Source organism: Petaurus breviceps, unplaced genomic scaffold, assembly GCF_028583685.1.
Source record: "Petaurus breviceps papuanus isolate PSGF00001 unplaced genomic scaffold, PetGlider_PUasm1.0 551, whole genome shotgun sequence".
In the NCBI taxonomy this organism is placed as follows: Eukaryota; Metazoa; Chordata; class Mammalia; order Diprotodontia; family Petauridae; genus Petaurus; species Petaurus breviceps.
The window spans coordinates 19412543-19434772 of NW_027186372.1; the positions used below are offsets into that span (position 1 = coordinate 19412543).

At 35.9% G+C, this 22230-nt stretch overlaps 1 long non-coding RNA gene across 1 annotated transcript in view; it reads left to right on the plus strand.

The window, feature by feature from the left end:
* LOC138172693 (uncharacterized) overlaps positions 1-19054 on the plus strand; it is a 384760-nt gene extending 365706 nt beyond the window's left edge. The window contains exon 6 of the long non-coding RNA XR_011171223.1: positions 18896-19054. This is a non-coding gene — a long non-coding RNA (uncharacterized lncRNA). The remainder of the gene's footprint in view (positions 1-18895) is intronic.
* Positions 19055-22230: the final 3176 nt, after the last annotated feature.

Sequence of the window (22230 nt, forward strand, 5' to 3'; positions counted from 1 at the left end):
CCAACCAAATAAAAAAAAACCCTGACATCATCTTAGTTATAAAAGACTGGATCGTCAATGCTAGTTTTTTTTTATCAGCAATATATGACATTTAAAATTGATCTATAAGGAAAGGTGAGGGCCATAGAATCCCAAATTTTAAATTGTGATGCTGGAGAACATTTTTGAGTCTCTTGGAGAGGAAGAAAGTAAAATTATTCAATACTTAAAGAAATTATTTCAGACTATTCACTGGAAGGTCAAATATTGAAACTGAAGCTTAAATACTTTTACCACTTGTTGAGAAAATGGGAGTCATTTGAAGAGACCCTGATGTTGAGAAAGATTGAAGGCAAAAGGACCAAGGAATGGCAGAGGAATACATGGATAGATAGGGTCATGGAAACAATGCATATGAACTTGGACAGACTTCAAGAGATAGTTGAAGATCTGGCATGCTGTGATCCATGGAGTCACAAAGAATTGAACATGACTAAATGACAGAATAATGTCAAATTTGATTTTTTTCTTTTTTTAAAATAAATTGACCAGTGGGTTATCTGTTTTATTGTTTGTTTCATAAAATCAGCTCCTATGTTTATAAATGAGTTGTGTTTTGTTTTGACTTTTGATTTTATTAAACTCTCCTTTTGTTTTCAGGATTCCCATTTTGGTATTCAATGAGGGATTTTTAATTTGTTCTTTTAGTCAGATTTTTAAAATTGTATATCCAGATCACTGATTGGATTTTTATGTATTTTATTCATGTACATATTTATAGATATAAATTTTCTCTGAAGTCCTACTTTGGCTACATCCCATAAATTTTGGTATGTTGTCTTATTTGTTATGATTTTTTAAACGAAATTATTGGCTGTTTAATTTGTTTTTTGTTCTACTTATTCTTTAGGATCAAATAAATTACTTTCCAATTCATTTTAATCTATGTTTCCATATTCCTTTACTGAATGTGATTTTTATTGCATTATGGTCTATAGAGGATGATTTACTACATCTGCATCTCTGCATATGGTTGTAAGTTTTTTTCACCTAGTACATGCTCAATTTTTGGGAATGTGCTGCTGAGAAAAAGTTATACTCCTTTCTATTCCAATTCAGTTTTTCCCAGGAGTCTATCATATCTAACTTTTCTTTTATCTTTTTTAACTAAGTAATTTAGTTTTAGTTTTCAGCATTCATTTCCCTAAGATTTTGAGTTCTTATTTTTCTCCCCATTTCTCCCCTTCCCCCACCACAAGATGGCATGCAATTTCATGTAGACTCTACATGTACATTCATATTGAACCTATTTTCACTTTAGTCATGTGTTAAAGAACTAGAACAGTTTAAACTTATTGAGTCCCTTATGATTTCTCTTCAAGGTTTATCTTCTTATGACTCTTTTGAGCTTTGTATGTGCAAACCAGGTTTTCTATTCAGCTCTGTTTCATTCACCAAAAGTACCTGAAAGCTTTCTATTTTATTAAATATCCATTTCATAAGTATTATACTCAGTTATTCCGGGTAGGTTATTCTTGGCCTATAATTCCAGCTCCTTTGCTTTCCAGAATATCCTATTACAAGTCCTTCACTCCTTTCACAGTAGCTGTGTGATCCTGACTTTGGTTCCATCATATCTGAATTGTTTCTTTCTGACTACTTGAAATAATTTCTCTTTGACCTGGGAGCTTTGGAATTTGACATAATATTTCTTGGAGGTTCCATTTTGGGATCTCTTTTATAGGGTGATTGGTGAATTCTTTCAAATTCTATTTTATCCTCTGGTTCTAGGATATCAGGGTAATTTTTCCTTGCTGATTTCTTGAAATATGATGTCTACACTCCTACTTTGATTAATTCAATGATTCTTAAATTATTTCTTTTCAATCTGTTTTCCAAGTTAGTTTTTTTCTGATAAATTTAGCATTTTATTCTTTTTAAAAATTCTTGTGAATCTTGTTACTTTGCTTCTTGATGTGCCATGGAATCATTAGCTTCCATGAGCTTCCAATTGGAATTTTTAAGGAATAATTTTCTTCAGTGAAGTTTTGCAACTTGCCCCTTCCCCCCCCTCCCCCAATTTGGCCAATACTGCTTTTTTTTGCCTTTTAGAGGGAAATTGGGTTTAATAACTTGCCCAAGGTTACATGGCTAGTTTTTTTTGTGTGTGTTAAGAGTATGAGGCTGGATCCAAACTTGGGTCCCCCTGACTCCAGGGCTGGTGCTTTACTAACTGTGCCACCTAGCTGCCCCACCAATACTGCTTTTTTTTTTTCCAAATGCTTTATTAACTTCTGATTCACATCATACATTTCTGCTAGATTTTGAGTTACAAATTTTCTCCCCATTTTTCCCCTACACACTGCCCCAAAATAGCAGTTCCACAGGATATCCCCTCCTCCAATCTGCTCTCTCCCATATTTTCTCCCATACCCCTTTTTACTTTTCCCGTGGATCTCTATGCCCCAGTGCCTGTATATCTTATTACATGTAAAATAGTATTAATAATAGTATATATATGTATTTGATTTTAAAACTTTGAATTCCAGATTCATTCCCTTCATCCCTTGTCTCCCACCCTTACTGGGAAGATAAGCAGTTCAGTATAGGTTGTAAATGTGTGGCTAATGCAAAACAATAACACAGTAGATATATTGTAAAAGACTGACTATATTTCCCTCCCTCCTATCCCACCTCCCACTTGTTCTATTCTCTACTTTGATCCCGTCCCTTTTCAAATGTGGGTGCTCCCAACTTTCCTCTCCCCCTTCTGCCCTCCCTTCCATCATACTCCCTCTCATCCCCTTCCCCCCCTACTCTCCTGGAGGGTGAGATACCCTATTTAGTGTGTATTTCATTCCCTCCTGAAGCCAAATTTAATGGGAATAAGGTTGACCCATATCCTTTTGCCTTCCTATTCTTCCCCTCCATTGTAACCATTTTCCCTTGCCTCTTCTATATGAGATAGTTTACCCCATTCTGTCTCTCCCCATCTCCTCTCATTATATTCCTCTCTCACCTCTTAATTTCACCTTTAAGTATCATCCCTTCCTATTAAATTGGTCCTGTGCCCTCTATCTATGTATGCGTGTAAACATATATACACAGATTCACATATGTATTCATATGCTCATATAACCTCATATATAGACATATATATATATATAATATAAACATATATTATATATATTCCCTTCAACTACTGAGAAAAGTTTAATAAGGTACAATTATTGTTTTTCCATGTAGGAATGATAAGAGTTCAACTTATGATGCTTCTCTTGCTTCTTGTATCTGAATGTCAAACTTTCTATTCAACTCTGGTTTTTTTCAGCAAGAATGCTTGAAAGTCCTCTATTCCACTGAATGACCATATTTTCCCCTTAAACATGATACTCACTTTTGCTGGGTAGGTGACTCTTGGTTTTAATCCCATCTCCTTTGACCTCCAGAATATCATATTCCAAGCCCTTCGATCCCTCACCTTAGAAGGTGCCAGATCCTGGGTTATCCTGATTGTGTTTCCACAATATTCAAATTGTTTCTTCCTGGCTGCTTGTAATATTTGCTCTTCAATCTGGGAATTCTGGAACCTGGCTATAATATTCCCAGGAGTTTTCTTTTTGGGATCTTTTTCAGGAGGTGATCAATGGATTCTTTCAACCTCTATTTTTGCCCTCTGGTTCTAAAACATCAAGGCAGTTTTCTTTGAGAACTTCCTGGAGGATGATTTCTGGGTTCTTACTTTGATCATGTTTTTCAGGTAGTCCAATAATTTTTAAATTATCTCTCCTGGATCTATTTTCCAGGTTAGTGGTTTTTCCTATGACATTTTCACATTGCCTTCTATTATTTCATTTGTTTGGATCTGTTTAATAGCATCTTGATTTCTCATAAATTACAATACTGCTTTTTAAAGTGTCATTTTCCTCACTAAATTTTTGTACTTTTTTCCCATTTAGCCAATTATGGTTTTTAAGGATTTATTTTTTAAGTATTTTTTAAGCTAAGTTGTTAATGATCTTTTCATAATTTTCTTCCTCTGCTCTCATTTCTTTACCTAATTTTTCCACTCTTATTTGGTTTAAAAAATTTTGAGCTCTTCCAGGAAATCTTGTTGGGCTTGTGACTTATTCACTTATTTTTTTATTTGATGTTTTGCTTGTAGCTATTTTTTTACTTCATTGTCTTCTGAGTTTCTGTCTTTATCTCCCCTCTCCCCACAGTATGTTTTTATAGTCAAGTGATTTTTTAATTGTTTATTCATCTCCCCCCACAATATTACTTTTGAAATTTATGTTAAAACTGGACTTTGTTACCCATGGTCAACACTATGTAGAGCTTCAGGCTTTTTTACCCTACTGTTTTCAAAGCTAGTTCTGGGTGTTTTGAAGTTTTCAGTGCTTCAGAGTGCTATAATTTGAAATGAATGGTGGTCATTGTTCTCAAGGTTCTCACTCTGTTCCTTACACAGGAAGGGCCTCTGATAATTTGGATTTTTTTTTGCTTTTTTTGGAGGGGTAATGTAGGGCAACTGGGGTCAAGTGACTTGCCCAAGATCACACAGCTAGTAAGTGTTAAGTGTCTGCAGTAATATTTTAACTCAGGTCCTCCTGACTCCAGGGCTGGTGCTCTATTCACTGTGCCACCTAGCTGCCCTTGGACTTTCAATTGATTCTGTTATTCAGGGTCTCTTATCCCTCGAGACTGTAGGTTATATTGCCCTTCAGGAGCCCTCTTTGGGGTCAGAATCAGTGATACATCATCACTCAGAATCCTGGAACCTTTGTAACCAAAAGCAGCACTACTCCTCAGGATTCCTGCTCTCTCTAGACAAAAAGTGCTCTTTTCTGCCTTTGAAGTATGACTCAGAAGTGGGTACAGGTAATGAATTTGCCCAAAAGTATCTGATCCTACACTGCCTGGTTACCTGGTCCCCTTAGTGTCTCTGTCTTGAGAGCTCCTGAAGGTGCTGTCACTTCCACCCAGACCCACTGTTGGTGTTCCATCTATCTGGGCTCCAGGTCAGGCTCCTCCCCTATGTCACAGAGGATTGTTTCAATCTGACATTTGGTTGGCTCTGCCTCTTCAAAATTTGGTTTGAGGTAATATTTTAAAATTGCTTGGAGGGGGATGTTAGAAGTAATTGGTTGATTGCTTTCTCTACCCTGCCATCTTTACTCTCAGAAGTGCAAATAATTGTTTACAAAGGATAAACATGAAAATGATTGCTAAGCAATGATGGCAGTTACCAATAGAATAGTAGACTTCAGTATAATTTCATCTTCATTCATTTTATCCTTATATCATTTCATATGTCTCTTTTGAGAGCAAAGTGTGGAACAGGGACTTCAAACTTTGTATTACATGTTATATTTTTATATGGAATTTAACAATATCCTTTTATGTAGAAATTCTTTTCAGTCTCATTTTTGGGGTTGGAATGGGGATTAGACTTGTGATTTCAATCAATCAATCAGTCAATAAACCTTTATTATTAAGTGCCTTCTATATTAAGGCACTTCACATGATGGGCACTTAATAAATGTCTATTGGTTGTCTGAGGATACAGAAAGAGGCAAAATACAATCCCTACATCCTTGATAAGGAACTACCCTTGCAAATTGGAATTTTCCTGCAATTTATATTCTTAGACAGTTGTGTCAAGCACTGAGAAGTTGTGGCTTGCCAGTGTATATTATTGACTGGACTTGAACCAAAGACTTTCTAACTCCTAGGGTAGCACTTTATCCACTACACCTACCCCACTATTTCCCATTTGATTATAAGAGGTAGAGTATAAGTATAAGAAAAAATAGGACAGAATGAAAAATGTGAACTGCACTTGGCAAAATTGGTCACTTCATAAATCTCCTTCAGAACACACTAGAGGATGAAAGATTGAAGTAATTCTAAGCTAGTCTGTAGTTAGTAACAATCCAACAATAGTCATTACAGAGTATTCCAAATGAAAGAATATGTTTTCCCCTCTTAATGTGGTAACTGAACAAAATAAAAGCCAACAAAATGCAGAAATCACAATGATTTCTACATCTAGAATATCAAAGTAGTACTATTAATACTTCAAAACCGCGATCTCTTTCAATCAGCCAAGCAGACATTTATTGAATGATATTCTAGTTTAGACTTAACTTAGGCCTATTCAGTGGTTGAGACTCAAAACTGAAAAGAAATGAAACACTTGTGGAACACATTATAACAAACAATAGCACTTATGGCATTTATGTAGACTTTTAAGGTTTACCAAGGGCTCTGCATACTCACATGATCTTCACAACTATTATTTGAGGTAGTTGTTACTATTATCCAAATTTTATAGATGAAAATGAGGCAGAACATGTTAAGACTTGCCCATATCACACACCTATTAAGTGTGTGAGCAGCATTTGACCTCAGATCTTCCTGACAAGATGTCTCATATTCTTTCCACTGTGCCGCCTGGCTGCTTAGAAGAAAGATGCACTATGCTACAAACAAATACTCTCCCTCTCTGCCTCTGCATTTGTCAGGGTGACAATTCAGTGAGAAACATCCTGTGGGGCACTATGAAGTCTGCCAAACCTCTGGATTGCCAACTCCACATAAGCTGGACTTTTATATCTCTTAGTCCTCCAAAACAATCAACTACCAAGGCTGACCATCTTGATTCTTTAAATGGAAAAGTCTCTGCTTATATAAAGTGAATACAATTCCTATTAGAAGTCTATGTATGGGGTGGCCAGGTGGCTCAGCGAGTAAGAGCACCGGCTCTAGTGTCGGGATGACCTGGATCAAATCCCGGCCTCGGATACTCAGCACCACACCCAGACATAACTGGCCGTGTAACCTTGAGCAAGTTACTTAACCCCGATTGCTTAAAAAAAGAGAGATTAAGAAGGGCAAGTAAAAAGGACATTGGAATTTGTTGTCAACCTTTGAGAAACTAGTTTGAGTAGAGTGCTAGAGGTTGAAAAGAGTATAGAAAAGATTGTAATGATGAAGGAGAATATTTCTAGAGGTCACAGTAGATAGAATGTTATACCTGGTTTCATTAAGGTGACTTCAAGTCCAGCATCAGACCAGACAGTGGTGACCCTGGGTGAGTCACTTTAACCTTTGTATTTTTCATTTTGCTCATTTATAAAAATGGGGGCAATAGGGACAGAACCAAGATGGAAGGGACTCACCTGAGCTCTCCCCCAAACCCTTCTAAATACCTTTAAAATGATGCTAAAGAAAGTCTAGAGCAGTAGAACTTGGAAGGTCTGAAGGAAAGGTCTGTTGCACCAAAGTGAGAGAGGAATACAGTTGTACCAGCACAGAAGAGGCGCCAACAAACCCTGAGCAGGCCTCAGGGTTAGTGAATCCTGGTAGTAGCGGTTATTTCCAGACCTCTCCACCCATAGGTGGCAAAGACAACTCGGAAGATCAGCAAGAAAAGTATATTGTACCTGAGTGAGAGCAGGGCACAGTCCGCCGCAGGATACGCCAGCACAGGCCTGACCCCAGCAGTGGCACTGGCTGCTTCTGGAGCTCTCGACCCACAAATGGTAAAGGAGGAACGCTTGGTCACAAGGAGATTACAGAGGTCTTTCTGCTAACACCGAGTCAGGATTCTGTTGCTTGCCCATACTTGAATCTGAGTTGCATTTCTGGGGGGCAGTCTCAGGGTAAGGAAAAGCACTAGCACAGCAGAACTTTCAAGCACAATGAAAGGGGACCCTCCTCACAGTTGCAGGGCAGAACAGAGTGCTTGTGGTCGCTCATAGACCAGAGCACAGATCAGGAGAGTAGCAAATACTTCTCCTTAGAGGACACCACCAAAGAAGAACTGAAAACTCATAGGTCCCTAGAAGTATCTCTGAAAACACCTGCACAAACCCCTTGAAGCTGGGGACAGTGGGCTCTCCAACCTGGAAGTAGACCCCTACTTTAACAAAGAGAAAAAAGACAAGTAAGAAATTGAGGAAATGATCAAGTAGCAGGAAAAACAGTCTCACTATAGAAAGTTATTATGTTGACAGGGAACATCAAAATGGACTCAGAAGAAGACAACAAAGTCAAAGCTCCGACATCCAGTCTCCAAGAAAACTATGAATTGGTCTCAGGTCATGGAAGAGTTTGAAAAGAGTTTTGAAAATCAATTAAGAGAGATACTGGAAAAATTGAGAAGAGAATTGAGAGTGATGCAAGAAAATCATGAAAAATAAGTCAACAGCTTTGTAAGGGAGATGCAAAATAATACTGAAGAAAATAACACCTTAAAAAACAGACTAAGTCAAATGGCAAAAGAGGTCCAAAAAGCCAATAAGGAGAAGAATGCCTTAAAAAAACAAAATTGGCTAAATGGAAAAAAAGAGGTCCAAAATCTCACTGATGAAAATGGCTCCTTAAAAATTAGAATGGAGCAAATGGAAGCTAATGACTCTATGAGTAATCAAGAAATTATAAAACAAAATTGAAAGAATGAAAAAAATAGGAGGCAATGTGAAATATCTCATTGGAAAAATAACTTATCTGGAAAATAGATCCAGTAGAGACAATTTAAAAGTTATAGGACTATCTGAAAGCGATGACCAAAAAAAGAGCCCAGACATCGTCCTTCTAAAATTACCAAGGAAAACTATCCTGGTATTCTAGAACCAGAGGGTAAAATAGAAATTGAAGGAAGTCACCAATCACCTCCTTAAAGTGATTCCAAAATGAACATTGTTGGAAATATTATAACCAATTCTGGAGTTACCAGGTCAAGGAAAAAATATTGCAAGTAGTCAGAAAGAAATAATTTAAGTATTGTGGAGCCACAGTCAGGATAACATGGATTTAACAGCTTCTACATTAAAGGATTGTAGGGCTCAGAACATAGCCTTGGAATATGATATTCCACAGGGGAAAGGGCATAGGATTGCAACCAACAATCATTTATCCAGTAAAACTGAGTATAATGCTTCAGGGAAAAAAATGGATAGTCAATGAGATAAAGGGCTTTCAACATTCTTGATGAAAAGACCAGAGCTGAATAAAAAAATTTACTTTCAAATACAAGACTCAAAAGAAGCATGAAAAGGTAAACAGGAAAGGGAAAACATAGGGGAGGTTAATAATTTTGAAATGTTGTAATGGTAATGTAATTTGAATTTGAAGATCCCTTTGTGTTCGCAAAGGTAGCAGGTTCTTAGCACTTAGGACCTCATCAAGTCTCTGTTGGGGAAACAGAAGGTATGAACTCCTATCTACTGTTATTAATGTATCAGGAAGAGGTTGGCTGAAACAGGAAGCTAATGCTGTGTGTATATAAGAAAACAACAGAGAGGCACAGTCAGAATTTTCTTGAGACCAGGATCTGGTGGCAAAGCAGCCACAGAAGAGAGGATGGAGAACTGAGCCAGAATTTCCTGAGAACTTGTGGTGGTGGAGCTTCCTATGAAAAGGATCCCAGGAGCCCAGGAATTGGGAATCTGGAGCTCAAGTGACTGAGGAAGCATGACTGGGATGCTGAGACTTTGTTTGTGGCTTGATTGAGCCTTGAATTCCCTGGAGCAGAAATGGTGAAGGATCTGACATGGACCAGACCCTGTGAACTTCAGTGTGGAACAGGACCTACCCAGAGAGCTGGACAAGGAACTGGGAGCTATCTGCAGTGAACCCAGGTGACAGACTGGTGAATCCAGGTAGAACCTGGGACCATGGAAGAGGATCCAGGGAATCTGAGAATAGTCCCCAAGTCAAGATGAAAAGACCTGGGAGAAAGAGAAAGAGAGAGGTAGAATGGGGTAAAATATCTCATGTTAAAGGTCAAAAAACATCTTTGCAGTGGAGGGGAAGAGGGGGAAATTGAGGTGGAGTGAGTCAACCTTAATCTCATCAGAAATGGCTTAAAAAGGGAATAATATACACATTCAATTAGGTATAGAAACATATCTTACCCTACAGGAAGATAGGAAGGGAAAGAGATAAAAGGGAGGGTGTTTGATAGCAAGGAGGGCAGATTGGGGGAGAGGATAGTCAGAAGCAACACACTTTTGAGGACTGACACCGTGAAAAGAGAGAGATAATAGAATAAATGGGAAAATAAGATGGAGGGGGATACAGTCAGCAGTAATAATTGTGAAAAAAAATTGAAACAAGTTTCTCTGATAAAGGTCTTATTTCTCAAACACATAGTGAATTGAGTCAAATTTATAAAAAAAAATAACAACTATTCCTCAATTGAAAAGTGATCAAAAGACATGATCAGTTTTCAGACAAATTAATCAAAGCTATCTATAGGCATATGGGAAAATACTCTAAGTCACTATTGATTGGAGAAATGCAAATGAAAACAATGCTGAGGTACTACTTCACACCTATTAGATTGGATAATAGGATAGAAAAGGTAAATGCAAATATTGGAGGGGATGTGAGAGCAAATGAGATATTAATACACTGTTGGTAGAGTTGTGAAGAGATTCAACCACTCTGTAGAGCAATTTGGAACTATGCCCAATGGTCTATAAAACCCTTTATACTCTTTGTCCTAGCAATACAATTACTAGGTATGTATCCCCAAAGATATAAAAAACAAAAGGAAAAGGACCTATATGTACAAGAATATTTATTGTAGCTCTTTTCTAGGGCCAAAGAATTAGAAATTGAAAGGATGCCCATCAATTTGGAAATGGCTGAGCAAATTCTGGCATGTGATTATGATGGAATACTATTATACTATAAGAAATGAGAAGCAGGATAGTTTAAGAAAAACCTGGAAAGACTTACTTGATCTGACACGAAGTTAAATGTACTGTTTACAAAGTAACAGTGATATTGTAAGATGATCACCTGTCAATGACTTAGCTATTCTCAGCAATGCAATGATCCAAGACAACAACACTGAAGGACTTATGATGAACAATGCTATTCATCCCTAGACAAAGAGCTGATAGAGTCTGAATGCAGACTGAAGCATACTCTTTTTTTTACTTTCTTCTTTTACTTAAGTTTTTTTGGTCCATGTATTCTTTCATAACATAATTATTATGGAAATGTTTTACATGACTACACATGTGTAACCTATATTGAACTGCTTGCCTTTTCAATGGCAAGAGGTGCTAAAATGCTAGCTTTCATTACTACTTTTGTTGCATTTGGACACTTCTTCAAGTTAGGGAATGAAAGAGTTGATTTGGAAGTATCAAACAGAGATTTTACGAGAAACAATAAGTACTCTGTTGGTGTGTAGAGATTGTGTAGTGCTAGAAGTTCTCTATTTCCAGGTGTGACTTTGTTCTGGCTGAAGTAGTGACATAAGGGCAATGATACAACTGTAACACCTCCAACAACATTTTACTCCTTTTCTTGTTTCTTCCCAAGTTCAAAAAGGCAGTCTGGGATATGAGTTGGATATCATTAACTTTTCAGAAACTCTGTCTTTGTGACTTTTTCTCTCTCTGCCCCCTCCCCCAACAACAATCCTGAGGTTTGCTTTTTAGTTAATGTCTTCTTACTTTCTAACAGAGAAGTCATAGATTTAGACAGAAATTATGGTAGTCATGTATTTTAAAAGCAGCTTCAAATAATATAGAAAGGCAAATGTACATTAAAAGGAAGGCTTCTAATGCAGGCTGCATGATTGCAGGTTGGGGCACATCTAATATCTTGACCCTGCCTCCTCTTCCCATCTTCTCCTCCCTATTTGGTGTGATAAAATAAGACAAGTAAATGTTATCTCAAGGCATTAGTTTCCATGGACACCATTGCATGGAAGGATGAGAGAAGAAAAGAGGGTTTTACTCTGGAACCTAGGTATTTCCCTGATTCCATACATACTTCTTTTAAAAGAAAGTTATACTGATGTTTTGTTTATACATTACAAACCTTTCAAGTTATGCTTGTAAGAAAGTAGAAGGATGGAAAGAGAAAATTAAATTCATTGTAACAAATATGTGTAGTCAAGCAAAAACAAATTCCCTCTTTGGTTCTCTCTTGTCAATCTATCTGTCTGTCTGTCTCTCTCTTTGTGTTTGTTCAGTGGTTTCAGTCATGTTTACCAGTTTGCCATTTCCTTTTCCAGCTCATTTACCAAATGAGGAAAATGAGGCAAAGAGGGTTAAATTACTTGCCCAGAGTCACCAAGCTAGTAAGTGTCTGTTTGCACTTAGGTCCTTCTGACATTAGGGCAATCACTCTATACACTATACCACCTAGGTGCTAGAGCATTCTGCACATATGATCTCATTGTATTTTCACAATCACCTTGTGAGGTAAGATTTCTTTCCCCATGTCTTTCTCTCAATCATGTATGCATCTCTCTCTCTCTGTATACATGTATATATACATATATATGTACGTGTATTATGTCTCTCTCTTGTTGTTCATTCTTTGTTTTTGAAGAGGACCAAGAACATCATGGGGTGCTGCCTTGACTTGAACAGGAATTAGATTTAAGTGAGGCAGAGTTGCAGAATTGGCAAAGTCTAGTGACAAGAGAAGAGTCAAGCAAATAATAATCTATCAATGTACAAATAAAACTATTCCAATTTTTAGATGCGGAAGCTGACATTCAAAGAAGCTTATAGTATCATAGATTTGGAACTGAAGGAACTTAGAATTTATCTAGTTTAATTCCTTCCATTTCTTGAGGAAACTAAAGTCCTGTGACCTTATGTGACTTCTCCAAGGATGATAATGCAAGTCCTTCTGTTTGTGGAAGAGTGTCTTGTCCATGATGACATTAAGCTGTCAAGGATTAGAAGTGAGATATAAACCTAATTTTCTCCTAACTCCAAATCCAGTGCTTTCTACACTACATGGCTTGATAAGATTATTTATCCTTATTTGTGTTTGCCTTATGTCAACAACTTGTTTCTAAGTTCTTTAAACATAAGGAATATATTGTATCTATTTGTTTGTTCTTTTTGGTCAATCACAGTGCTTCATCATATAGCAGACAGTCACTAAAGCCTTAATCACTATGGGAAATGATTTTATCATCTTCAGTCTCCCCATTCCACTAGTAAGGAAGTGCTTCCTGAGTGAATTTCTTTTTTTCTGGAGGTGGTTGCTCAGAAAATTTGTGGACATTGGATAAAAAGATAGGAATTTAGAAATAACATTCGCCTCACTCCTTGGTGGTGCTGGGTATGCTCTCCATCTCTTTCTCCCCCTCCCTCCCCCTTCTCTCTCTGTCTCTCTTGTACATTGTATTTTATTTTTTTTGTTTACATGTAAAGATAGTTTTCCACATCCATTTTTTCCTTTTCTTTTAAAACAAGAAAGAACCCTCTTTTGCTTGCTATTAGAAGTATCATTTGAGTGAAGCACTTATACTTACATAAATAAGTCCAGAAAAAAAAAATTGAAGGAAGGAAGAAAAGAAGAAAAGAAAATCTACCTCATTATAGCCCATAAATATAATTTTGCAATTAACAAGCATATGAGGTTTCTGTATTAGATGTGATCTAAGTTGCTGCATTACATAGTTATATGTCCAGTGGTTTAGTGGAAAGAATATTAGACTGACAATCAAGGCACATGAGCTCTGGTACTGATTGCAACCTTAGGCACACCATGTAATCTCACTGACTCTTATTTTTGTCATCTCTGAAAGTATGGTATTGTTCTGAATGAACTCTATGTTTATTTTAGCTCTAAGATTCTTTAACTCTTTGATATTACCTAGCATTTGCTATCTTCTTCTAAGAGGAAACATTGTTTTAATGATAAGTACTAATTACTAACATGAAGTAACTACCAATAGATGGTAAAGGAATAGTGCAACCCAGTACTAATGCTCATTTCTTTTTCCCCCTCCCCCTTGGTATTTCTGGTCCCCCTGCCAAACACACACACACACACACACACACACACACACACACAGACACTAATCTTTTTCCTGAGTTCAATCTTTAAAATTAGTCTTAAGAAAAGGAGTTTAGGATAATGGTCAATATAATAGATTGCTTAAAATAATCTTATTAAGGAACTTCCCCCAGAATCTTATTAGAGATAAAATATATATAAGTACCACATATTATAATTGTGTGTAATATGATTACAACACTTGATTTATGAATCTGATATATAACATAATCTTTGAATAGGACAGTTATAACAATTCATGTATTATACAGATCTGTAACTTTTGACTCTCAATAACTTTCCATTTTACTTGGCATTGTGGAGACTTCAGCTAAGGTTGGTGACATGATTTGAGAACTCTGATTTGAAAACTGAAAAAAATACTTGCCTGCTTAATTGACACAAATCTGATAGGTAATACCCTCTCATGATGAAAGAGTAATGAGGTTATGGTAAGAATTATGAAACAATGAGCAGCACTCCATGCTCAATTCGAGTGTATGAAGATTGTGGTGAGTAGAAGCAATAAACAGAAAGAAAGAAGCCTATGAGTAATTAAAATGTATGAACTATCAGACAAAAAAAATTAACATTTGGATTTTTGAAGAGCATAAGCTGAGTATGAAATATGCTTTCATTTATGATCATAGGAATAGTTTCCTAATCAATATTAGTAGGGTGGATCAGTGGGATCATAGATCATTAGGATTTGAATCTAACTTTTATTTCATCTAGTCTAAATCTCTTATCTGATATGCTAATAATATAACTAGCATTCATGTATTACTTTAAGGTTTGCAAAAATACTTTATATGATAACTCATTTGATACCCCACAGCAACTCTATGAGGTAGTTTCTATTATTATTCCCATTTTACAGCTGAGAAAACTGAGACACCATAGAGTTTAGTGACTTGTCCAGGGTCACATAGTGTCTGTCAAGAGCTCTGTTTTACCATCTAGCTGCATCAACAATACTCCTAATCACCAGTCATCCAGCTTATTCTTAAATATTTCAAATGGTGTAAGCTTCATTACTCCTTGAGATCAAAACAAACAAATAAATATTATCTCACAGCACTAATTATTAGGAAGTTCTTTCTTTGGAGCTGAAATCTGCCTGTTAGTTCTATTTTTTTTCCTCTGGAACTACACCTATGAAATCTCTCTCAATTACATAAAGACCCATGTTCCTTTACCATGGATTATTCTTTCATGTTCCTTTGCATTCCTGCAGTCTTTTATATACATCCTTTTTTAAAAAGATCTTTATTTGAGAGAAAAATGGTCTCTTTTACTTTATCCTTATTTCTTTCCCATCCAGATCATTCATTATTGTGCTGTCAGTGTTTTGGTTTTTAGAGACCTGCATCCATCTTCGACCATTTTTCTCACTACCATCTCAAAAATAGGGTCATACCTGTCTCTTATATTAACTTTTAGAAATATACTTTCCCAAGGCCTATTGTGCCCTTCTGAGGTTAAATGACATTTATATAACTATTTATTGACATGCTGGAATGGGAACATCAGGTCTCGTGACCCTCAGTCGAAGTATTCTCTTCATTATATTAAACTCTTATAGCTATTTTTTATTTAGAAGTTCTATGGCATGGGATGCTTTATATAATTTGAAATAGGCTTTGTAATAAGAACTATATGAAGAGATGCAGATAAGTAAAACAGAGCCAGATGAACAATATAAGCAATAGGTGAAAAAATGCAAACAAAATGAACATGGGGAGACAAAGGACACTTGTTCAAATCAAATATTAAACAGATTTACTATACTACCAAAGTTGAAAGTCAAATCCCTGCTTTCTACTAACAATCAGTCATCTAGGTGTTTAATTTCTTTAATTGAATATACTTTTTAATGGTGCTGTGTATGAAAGTTTGTGGGAACAATTTATTTCATTTAAACATGTAAGTAAAGAAATGTCTCATAGACATCAAAATATTTACTGCAAAATTTTTTGTAGTATCAAGGAATTGGAAGCAACATAGATTCCATGTGTCATGGGATGACTAAACAAAATATGTTATGTGAAAATAATGGAGAAGTGTTGCATCTTAAGGCATGATGAATAAAGAGATGAATAAGAAGACATGAACTGAGCAAAGTACCATGTTTCCCTGATAATAAGACCTATCCCGAAAATAAGCCCTCCCCTTACTGTGTAAGATTCCTCTAAAATAAGCCCTCCCCCGAAACCGAGCTGCATCCAATCAGAGCTGCAGCAGTGATCGCATCATCCTGTTCTTCCCCAGTGATTTGCTTATTGAATAAAGGTACATTTTTTTTGTTCACATTTACCTGTTTATTAAAATTGCTGTCAATGTTCATTTAAATAAGCCCTCCCCTGAAAATAAGCCCTCTGGTGTTTTTCTGTCCAAAAAAAATAATAAGACAGTGTCTTATTATCGGGGAAACACAGTAAGTAGAACCAAGAAAACAATATGTACAATGACTACAACAATGTAAATGGATAGGGACAGACACACTCTCAATGCTATTATAATTATAATGACCAATCTCTTGGCCTGACTAATGCTACAGCTTCCCCCTTTCTTTCCAGAGGTTAGGCTCTGTGGGTGTGAAACTTTGTATATACAGTCAGACTTACTTAATATTTTGGAGCGTTTTAGTGAATTGTTTTTTTTCCTTTCTAACTTGATTAAAAATATTTATTTACTTTTAGTTTACAACATTCAGTTCCATAGTCCCTTGAGCTTCTCATTTTCTCCCTTTCCCTCTCCTTCCCCCTCCTCCTCATGGCAGCACACTATCAAATATAGTATCTATAAATATCTTCACATTAAACATTAGTCAGGTTGTAAAGAAGGATTATAACCAATGGAGTGAACAATGAGAAAGAGGAAACAAAACGAGAGAGAGAGAGAGAGAGAGAGAGAGAGAGAGAGAGAGAGAGAGAGAGAGAGAGTTGTTTGCTTCAGTTTGCATTCAGACTCTGTGTTCTTTCTCTGGATGTGTATATCTCTTTGAGTCTTTTGGAGTTGTCTTATAATCTTGCATTGCTGAGAGGAGCCCAATCGATCAAAATTAGTCATCACACATACATTGAGTCTGTAACTGGGTACAAATTTCTCCTGGTTCTGCTCTTCTCACTCAGCATCAGTTTATATAAGTCTCTCCAGGGTATTATGAAGTCCATCTGCTCCTCATTTCTCACAGAACAATAGTATTCCATTACATTCATATACCACAATTTGTTTAGCCATTTCTCAACTGAAAGGCTTCCCCTTGATTTCCAATTCTTTGTCACCAAAAAAAGAGTTGTTATAAATATTTTTGTACATATGTGTCCTTTTCCCACTTCTATGATCTCTTTGGGATACAGCCCTAGAAGTGGTATTGCTAGGTCAAAGGGTATGCACTTATTTATAGCCCTTTGGACATAGTTCCAGATTGCTGTCCATATGGTTTAATCAGTTCACAACTCCACCAACAATGTGTCAGTGTTCCAATCTAACTATTTAAAAAAATATTCTTTATACAGAATAGTTTTCTGTACAGGGAGGAAGAAGTATTATATTTAGAAAGCCAGGTTATAAATATATGGATAAATCAATAAAAATGAAATAAACTATAAAAATAATTTTAATATTATTTCTATTCTCTTGGTTCTTGGACATCCCTTCATTTACTCTTGTATTCAGTCATCAGAGAATTTATAAATATATTAATAGAAAGGACTGTCATTTTCCCTACACATCTTTGTACAATTAAATATGTTTTTTTGTGGGGGAGAACAACAGCAAACATATTCTGGAAAAAAGTTTTCTTTTTTCTTGATCTTTTAAATTGTTTGCACTAATTATCATGTTTTCTTTCCTGCTATTTTTCTTTCTACATAAATTTGAAAGGTTGCTTAAAAATCTGGGAAAGAGACCAATTTCAGGTTTAGATGTGATGGTCAAATGAGAACTAAGTAAGAAAAATGGAAAAATGAATTGGCCAAATTAAATTAAAAGCTTCCACAATTTTTCAAGGAAAAATTTATTTTCTGTTGTATTGCTTCAACACTTTAAAGGTTATACTCATATTACCTAGAGAGGCAAGATGGTATAGTGGAAGCATGGTCAGCTTGGAGTGAGGAAGTCAGGTCCACAAGTATTTATTAAGTACCAATTATATGTCAGGCATTATAGTAAGTGTTGGGGACAAAAAATGCAGGCAAATAAAAGCACTAAAACAGTTCTCAGTCTAGGTGAAAGTTGGGAAGGGAGACAACATACAAATAACTATGTCTAAGTATATACATATATGTATATATAATATTATACACACATATAGATATTAATATGGATAACCTTAGAGAAAGATACTAACATTAGAGAAAGGGACCAGGAAAGGCTTTTTGCAGAACCTGTGATCATTATTGTTTGCCTTTCATTTTTGAAGAGGAGCAATGACATCACAGTGTGATGGCTTGACTTGACTATGCATTGGATTTAAGTGAGACAGAGTTGCACAAAATTGTCATCCTCACTCTCCCTTCCAGAGTAATTGAAGTTCAATGGAAAGACAAAAGTCAATATAACTAACAACGGCATAGGATGCAGTGGATAATATTGTTTTCAATGTCTGACCAATTTCTAAGTGCTTCTCAGTGCATTCTTCAGCCATCTTCATGGATATTGGAACAAATTGTTCTCATCTGCCCATTTCACTTGGAGGAGTCTTTGCATGCTTGGGATAGACAGTCCCCTAAGTCACTAATGGGTTTGAGGTCTATTTGTTACCTTCATCCTGGTTTAGCCTTCTTCCAAGACAGGTTTACTGGTATGTATCCATTGTGCATGCAACACCTTCTGAAAGTCACAGATGAGAGTTGAGTATCAAGTTGACACCAAGGGTGTGAGTAACGCTGAAAAGAGTTTAGCAAAGGTAGCAGTATCTAGTATTCTTTCTGAATGAAGCCTGGAAAACCAGAGATGAGTAAGGAGAGAATATTAGACATGGGAGAGATGGAAAGGCAATGAAAATGAAGGATTAAAAGAACTGGATTAAATCTTCCCATTGACACTTACAATGTTTTTTTCTTTTTTTTTTAACCAGGAACAAGGCATTCAACTTACCTGAAGTTTATTTTCCTCATTCATGAAATAAGGAAAACTATAATTTTAATATTTTTTCTATCGGAATTTGATGAAGCTCAAATCAAATAATATATGTAAAATATTTTGTTACCTTTAAAGAACTATATTGTCAATTATTTTGTAATCTTCCCATTTTAATGATGACATTTCAGTGGTCAGAGAGATCTCTCATAAACCTTATGAAATCTGGTTTCCAACAGCATAATTAAACTTCTCCAAAGTTGTTAATGATTTTTTATTTCTCCTTCTTAGAGTCCTTTCTCAGTCCTCATTATTCTCAATCTTTCTACAGATTGATACTATTAAACACTTTCTCTTCCTGGATACTCTCTCCTCTGTAGGTTTTTAACCTTCTTTGGTTCTCTTCCTACTTGTTTGACCACTCCTCAATCTCCTTTGCTGAATCTTTTTCCAGACCATACTTACTAACTGTGTGTACCTTCAAGACCCTTTCCTGGGTCCTCTTCTATTTTGTCCCTATACTCTTACATTTGACATTTTCATCAACCCCCTATATTCTTTTTTCTATGCAGATGATTTCCATATATCATCTCTATTTCTATATCTATTACATCCCTATTCTTTTGAATTTATTTTTTCCAGTCAATCAATAAACATTTATTGAGTGCCTAGAATGTCCAGATGCTATGCTTAGGTGTTAGGGATACAAAAAATCAAAAGATAGTCCCAGCCCGCAGAGAGTTCACCATCTGTTAGGGGAGAAAATATGCAAATAAATCTGTACCAACAAACTATATACAGGACAAACAGGAAATAATGAACAGAGGAAAGGCATTGGAATTAAGAAGGGGTGGGAAAGGTTTCCTGTAAAAGTGAGGATTTTAGTTGGGACTTGAAGGAAGCCAGGGAGACCACTAATCCGAACAGAGGAGGGAGAATATCCCAGGCATTGAGCATGCTAGAGAGAATGCCCAGAGCTGAGAGATGTAGGGCTTTGTTCATAGAACAACCAGGAGCCCAGGGTCCCTGTACATGATGGAGAGTGAGGTGTAAGAAGACTGGAAAGGGAGGAGGGGGCCAGGTCAAGAATCACTTTGCCTAGTCTTTGGCATTTCAATTCTATATCACCAACTGATTTTTGGACATTTTTAATTAGACACCCTGTTGGCATTTCAAGCATATTCAAAATAAAACTTATTAACTTTCATCCAAAATTCTTCCTTCTTTAGAACTTTCTTATTATTGAAAGCACTTTGGTCCTTCAAAACACTCAAGTTCACAATCTCAATATGATCTTTGACTCCTTGCCTCATGTATCCAAACAATTTCCAACTGCCTTTTCTTTTTCTGCAACATTTCCTTTAATCCAATTCCGTCTCTTTAGTCCCACAGCTGCCATAATTGTTCATGTATTTCCCTTTCCTGCCCTTCTGGTATACATGGAAAATCCTAGAGAATTAACTAAAAAAAAACCTAGTTGAAACAATTAACAACTTTAGCAAAGCTGCAGGATATAAAATAGTCCCAAGGAAATCATCCACACTTCTATACACTACCAACAAAATCCAGCAGGAAGAGAGAAATTCCATTTAAAATAACTGTGGACAGTACTATCTGGTAGTCTAACTGACAAGACAAGCCTAGGGACTATGTGAACACAATTACAACATACTTTCATACAAATAAAGACATGTCTAAACAATTAGAGAAATACTAATTACACTTGGGTAGGCCAAATCAATATAATAAAAATTTCAATCCTACTTAAGTTAATTTAATTGTTCAGTGCCATATCAAACTTCCAAAAGCTTATTGTACAGCAATATAAAATAATAATAAAATTCATCTGGAAGGAACAAAAGGTAAAAAATATCAAGAGAATTGGAGGGGAATAGAAGAAGGTGGTGTAGCAGTACTTAATTTTAAATTATATTACAAAGTGGTAATCACAAAAACAATCTGGTACCAGTTAAGCAACAGAATGGTGGATCAGTGGAATAGATTAGGCATTCTATACCCAGTAGCAAATTACCACAGTAATCTAGTGTTTTATAAATCCACAAGTCCAACATTTTTGGGTAATAACTCACTATTTGACAAAAAAAATTGTGGGAAAACTAGAAAATGGTTTGGCCAAAAACCTAGGCATAGAATAACATTTCATACCATACATATACTAACATAAAATCAAAATGGATACATGATTTAGACATAAAGAATATCAAGCAAATTAGGGAAGCATGGAAAAATGTACCTGTCAGATCTATGGAAAAAGGAAGAATTTATGATAAAAAAGAGACAGAGAGGATCATGGGAAGTAAAATGAACATTATTGATTACATGAAATTTTAAAAAAAGCTTTTGCACCAAAAAAAAAAAATTAATGCAGCCAGACTTAGAAGAAAGATAGGAAACTGGGAAAAATGTTTACAGAAAGATTTTTTTTTGTGAAAGCCTCATTTCTCAAATATATAGAAAATAGCCAATTTTATTTAAAAATCCATTCCCTAATTGATAAAGTCAAAGAATATGACCAGCAATTTTCAGAAGAAATCAAAACTATCAATAATCACCTGACAAAATACTCTAAATCATTATTAATTGGAGAAATACAAATTAAAACAACTCTTAGGTTCTGTCTCATGCCTATTAGATTGGTAAGCTTGATAGAAAAGGAAAATTACAAATGCTGGAGATTTGGAAAAATTGGAACACTAATGTCCTTTTGGTGGAATTGTGAACTGACCAACTGACCAACCATTCCGGAAAATAATTTGGAACTAAGCCCAAAGGACCACGAAACTCTGCTTATCCTTTGACTCATTAATACCATTAGTAAATCTGTATCCCAAAGAGAACAAAGAAAAGGGAAAAGGACCTATTTGCACAAAAATATTTATACCATCTCTTTTTGTGGTGGCAAAGAAATAGAAATCAAAGGGATGCATATCAATTGGGGAATGACTGAGCAAGCTCTGGTATATGATGGTGATGAAATGCTATTGTGCTATAAGAAATGATAAGCATGGGAAAAAACCTGGGAAGATTTATATGAACTGAGACACAAAGAAGTGAGCAACACCAGGAGAACATTGTACAGAATAACAACAGTATTATAAGGATGATCAACTGTGAAAAACAGCTACTCCGATCAAGGCAATGATCCAAGGCAATTCCAAAGGACCCCTGATGAAATGTGCTATCTATCTTCAGAGAGGGAGAGAGCTATAGAACTCATATTGAAGTGTACTTTTTCACTTTACATTCACTGCTTATTTTTAGTTTCTTTCTTTCTTCCTTCCTTCCTTCCTTCCTTCCTTTCTTTCTTTCTTT